Here is a 5,424-nt window from a genome sequence, read left to right as displayed (position 1 = left end):
TACCAAAATACATCATCTTTCCAAAATGTCATACATTCACAATTGTAGTTGAGAGGTCATAACCAAGGGGGGATTTAGATAATACTAAGTGGTTGTAACTATACAATCAATGTCAAGAAGAAGGGAGGAAAGGAGGAAGGGAGGAAGAGAGGAAGGGAGGAAGGGAAGAAGGGGTCAGAGAGTCAATAATGATCAAGGTCTACCTGGGTCTGTGAGGGTCACATCCCTCTGTCCCATCTCTGTCCTTCTCTTTCCCACCTAAAAGCAAAAAAAGAAGCTAAAATTGGGGATGGAGAAATGCCTCAGCTATTAAAACTATTGCTGTTCCTGGAGAGGACTTAAGTTCTGTTCCCAACGATCCATGTCTGGTCTTCATAATTGTCTATAAGTCTAGCTCCAGAGGGTCTGATGTCCTCTTCTGGCCTCTAGGGACACTTGGTCACATACATGAATGTACACACACACACACACACACACACACACACACATAGATACGTAGATAGATAGATAGATACATGCATACATACATATATACATACATACATACATATATACATACATAGATGCATAGATACATAGATGGATACATAGTTAGATCATAAGAAAAAACAAAATTTAATCATGTTAATTGTGGTGGTTTGTGGAGGAATGGTTCCAATAGGCTCATATCTTGAAATGTTTGGCCATTAAGGAGTGGCACTATTTAACAGGGATTAAGAGGTATGACCCTGCTAGGATAGGTGTGGTCTTTTGGGAGGAAGCATGCCACTGGGGGTTGGCCTTTGGGGTTTAAAATGCTCCAGTCAGACCCAGTGGTTCTCTTCTTCCGACTGCCTGGGGATACTAATGTAGAACTCTCAGCTTCTCCAGCACCATGTCTGCCACCATGCTTCCCACCATAAGGATAATGAACTAAACTTCTGCAACAATAAACAAGTCCCAATTAAATATTTGCCTTTATAAGAGCTTGCTGTGATCCTGGGATCTCTTCGTAGCAATAGAACACTGGCTGAGACACCAAAAAATAATTACAGGCATGTAAATATTATAAATAACTTTCAATCAAAATATTATGGAAAACAAAAGACAATGTTACATTTCTGAATTACAGCAAATCATTTGCAGAATTTCCAGCATGTACCAGTGAACTTGCCCTTAGTCAAACTATTCCAACAGTGGATCAACTTCTTTCAACTTCCAGTAAATCAATAAATAACGTCAAAAGACATTATTTATTAGATACTTACTGTATAACAAACACTACACTGAACTATTTCTATATCTGTTACCATTTGTCCAGAACAATCTCAATGAGGTAGAAACTGCTAACCCTGATTACCTTACTGACAAGTAAAGCTATCATGACAGAGTTGATCTGTTGACTCAATGTAGAAGCAGAACATTGCCACAGGAGGAATCCTGAGCACATGTAACATGAGTCTAGAAGCCTGATGTTGACAATGTGAGACTGTGAAAGGCTGGGATTCTGCAGGGGACAGCCTGTGACTTACCTTTGAAGTTTGCAGGTCTATGGAACAGGAGGTCAGCCATGTGGATCTGCTGAGGGAGATTCTGCTCTTTCTCGTTTCAGAGGCTGCTATGATATCTAACTTGGAACCAGGACTTGGTAGAAATTGCAAGGTGTCTCCAGTGATGCAGGGAAAGGCATTCTGCCTGGAAGGACAATAAGCTAACTAGCATGTGCCCAGGAAAGTGGGATGCTTAGTCATCAGTTCTGTTTAACAGAAGTTTTGGGTTGGTAGGTGGTTCCTGACCTTCATTAGGATTATGGCTTCTAACTTGACCTGACCTGCGAAATGTGAATGGACTTATAATTTGCCATTTTCAAGCACACAATCTGAGCAATTTGCTTAGGGTTCATGTAACACTGGATGAAGCCTGCCCCTTAGTACAAGAACATGATAAAGTAGAAAACATCAGGCAATCCTCGGTGGATCTGGAGCATAATCAAGCAACAAGTTTTTGTTTATTTTAATTTCCTAAGGTTTAATTTCCTAAGTTTGTTAAAAATCATATATTAGTCAGGATTCTCTATAGCAGTGGCTCTCAACCCTCCTAATTCTGCTACCTTTTAATACAGCTCCTTGTATTGTGGTGACCCCCTAACCACAAAATTATATTTGTGGCTACTTCATAAATGTAATTTTGCTACTGTTATGAACCTTAATGTAAATGTCTCTGCTTTCCAATGGTCTTGAGTAATCCCTGTGAAAGGGTCTTTCGACCTCCACAGGGGTCATGACCTCTAGATTGAGAACCACTGCTCTAGAGAAACAGAACTGATAGCCTGTGTGTGTTTGAGTATGTGAGTGTGTGTTTGTGTGCGTGCATACATGCATGCATGTGTAAATATAAAGGATATTTGCTAGAATAGCTTTCATGTTGTAGTCCAGCTAATCCAAGAATCTAATAGCTGTTCAGTCCACACAACTAAATCTCTCAGCTTGTCTTCAGTATGTGCTGCAATCCTGAACAAGTAGGCTCTAAAGCTGGTGAAGGAATGGACTTGCCGGCAAGAACAAACAGGCAAAGAACACTCCCTCCGTCCATCTGTGTCCTTTATAAAGGCTGCCAGCAGAAGGTATGGCCCATAATGAAGGTAGATATTCCTACAGCAAAAGATACAGATTAAAACTGGGTCTTTCCACTTCAAAAGATTGAAGGAAAATTAAATCCTTACAGCTACACGCAGCCACTTGAGTTTTAGTTAATTCTAGGTGTAGTTAGGTTACCAGTCATGAAGAGCTATCACAGAACATAGCCTAACCCAAACAGCTGATATACTATGTGACAAGGGATAGGTCCCCCTGGTCTCACAGGTTCTTGTGCTTCATTTTCTTCCTCTGTATTGACAGGGATAAGGGATGATAAGGCACAAAGCTGCTATACATGGGACATTCACAGTCATAGCTAAGAAGAGGCACTCAACAAATAGAGCTACAGATATTTTGTAGGTTTGATAGACGCCACTCATCCCTGGTGTCACACTTCCTGTCTCCCTGTCTTCAGCCTACAAAAGCAGAGCCCAGTGCAGGCTCGGCCTTGCTGTTGCTGCTCAGGCTGCACCCCAAGACCGTGCTGCTTTCCCACTGCTCTGTCCCTTAATCCTCTCTGAACAACCAAGGAATGGTTGGTTGAGAGATGATGCAGGATTCTTGCCCCAACAGCATCCCTCTCAACAGGGGGTTAAAACCATGGAGGCCACCCAGCTTCTCTAAGATGAACACAGGTGATCCTTAAAGCTTCCCTGTTTAGCCATAGGAAATTCTCATAGAATGAATTCTCTTTTTTTCCCCCTTTCTTTTTTTTATTATTTTATTAGATATTTTCTTCATTTACATTTCAAATGCTATCCCGAATGTCCCCTATACCCTCCCCCTGCCCTGCTCCTCTGCCCACTCACTCCCACTTCTTGGCCCTGGTGTTCCCCTCTATGGGGCATATGAAGTTTGCAAGACCAAGGGGCCTCTCTTCCCAATGATGGCTGAATATGCCATCTTCTGCTACATATGCAGCTAGAGACACGAGCTCTGGGGGTACTAGTTAGTTCATATTGGATTCTCTTATGTTGCCCTGAGATTATCTACACATCAGCTTCTCCTCCAGTCCTGGATGCCACCCACACATATAGTCAGGTACGTGGAGGTGACTTCACACTCCACTCTGTTGAGTCTTCTTCAGGTGAGACATCTCTATGTAAAATAACTGGTTCTGTCTGGGCTTCTTTTCCTGTTGCTGTGATAAGATATCCAGACAAAAGCAATTTAAGGTAGGAATGGTTTGTCTCACAGTTCAGGGCTACAGTAACCATGGCAGGGAAGTCACAGTGGCATGAGGGAGCATGAGGTAGCCATTGTCTTATATCTGCATTTAGTTAAGACCACTACTCCTGCAGAGGACCTGGGTTCAATTCCCAACACCCTTATAGTGGCTCAAAATCACTATAATTCCAGATCCAAGGGATTCAATGTCTTCTTCTGAACTCAGGGGACTCCTGCATGTACATGGTAGACATAAAAGTACACAGGCACCGGGCATGGTGGTACACGCTTTTAATCCCAGCACTCGGGAGGCAGAGGCAGGCGGATTTCTGAGTTCGAGGCCAGCCTGGTCTACAAAGTGAGTTCCAGGACAGCTAGGGCTATACAGAGAAACCCTGTCTCGAAAAACCAAAAAAAAAAAAAAAAAAAAGTACACAGGCACATACACACACACAATAATAATAATAATAGTAATAATAGTAATAAAAACTCCTTAAAGAAAAATAAATCATACCTAAAAAGGATAAGAACGCCACATGAAGACCAAAAGAATTAACTAACCTGAACCCTGGGGCTCTCAGAATCTGAACCACCAACCAAAGAGCACACATGAGCTGGACATAGGCCCCTGCACTTAGGTAGCAGATATGCAGCTGAGTCTTCATGTGGGTCCCCCAACAACTGAAGTGGGAACTACCCCTAAATTTATTGCCTGCCTGTTTATCCCATTCCTCTAATAGGGCTGCTTTGTCTGTCCTCAGTGGGAGAGGATGAGCCTAGCCCTGTAGAGACTTGATGTGCCAGGGTGAGGGGAACCATGGAAGGTGGGAACTATATGCTCTCAGAGGAGAAGGGGAGGGAGGTAGAGAGGGAACTGTGTGAGGGAGGCGCTAGAAGGAGGGAGTTTAGCAATCCAGAGGTAAAATGAATATATAAATAAATTAGTGAGAAAAGATTATTAAAAAAAAAGAATTCTCACAGCAATGAATACTGGATACTCAGTTCAATGTCTCCTTTTTTTTTTTTTTCCCTAATTCAACTGATCTCACTCCCACTCTCTCTTATGTCTCACTTTTTCCTTTTTATACAAGATCTCATCCTAGGGAATGATGCTACTCATAGTGGGCAGGCTTCCTACCTTAAATAATGTGATCAAGATAATCCCACAGACACACCTCTCAGGTGATTCTAGATCTCATTAAGTTGACAGTTGACATTAACTCCCATGGGTTCTTACAGGACATTTAGCCCCTCATTCTATCATCATTTCATAGCTAGATGTAGGTCTCGACTCTGGGGTCTGGAGACCTGTCCATACACTTTCTTAACAGCTTGAGCACAAGTCTGTTGAAACTCAGAAGTCTTCAGGCCAAGGCAGATTGCCTGTAATTCCAGCAAGCCTTATGTGGAGAAGGAGGGTGGAGTCCAAGAAACTGTCTGTACAGCTTGTCTGATTCATAGAGCAGCAAACAACAAGAGACCTTGTCTCAAACAAGGTGGAAGTTGAGTGACACCCATGATTATTCTATGATTTCAACATATGCTTCTGTGGCATATGTATACCCACAACCACACAGGTGAATATGCAGGTACATGCATCTCTCTCTCTCTCTCTCTCTCTCTCTCTCTCTCTCTCTCTCTC

Source organism: Mus pahari, chromosome 14, assembly GCF_900095145.1.
Source record: "Mus pahari chromosome 14, PAHARI_EIJ_v1.1, whole genome shotgun sequence".
Classification (NCBI taxonomy): Eukaryota; Metazoa; Chordata; class Mammalia; order Rodentia; family Muridae; genus Mus; species Mus pahari.
Note: the sequence above shows the minus strand (reverse complement) of the source record.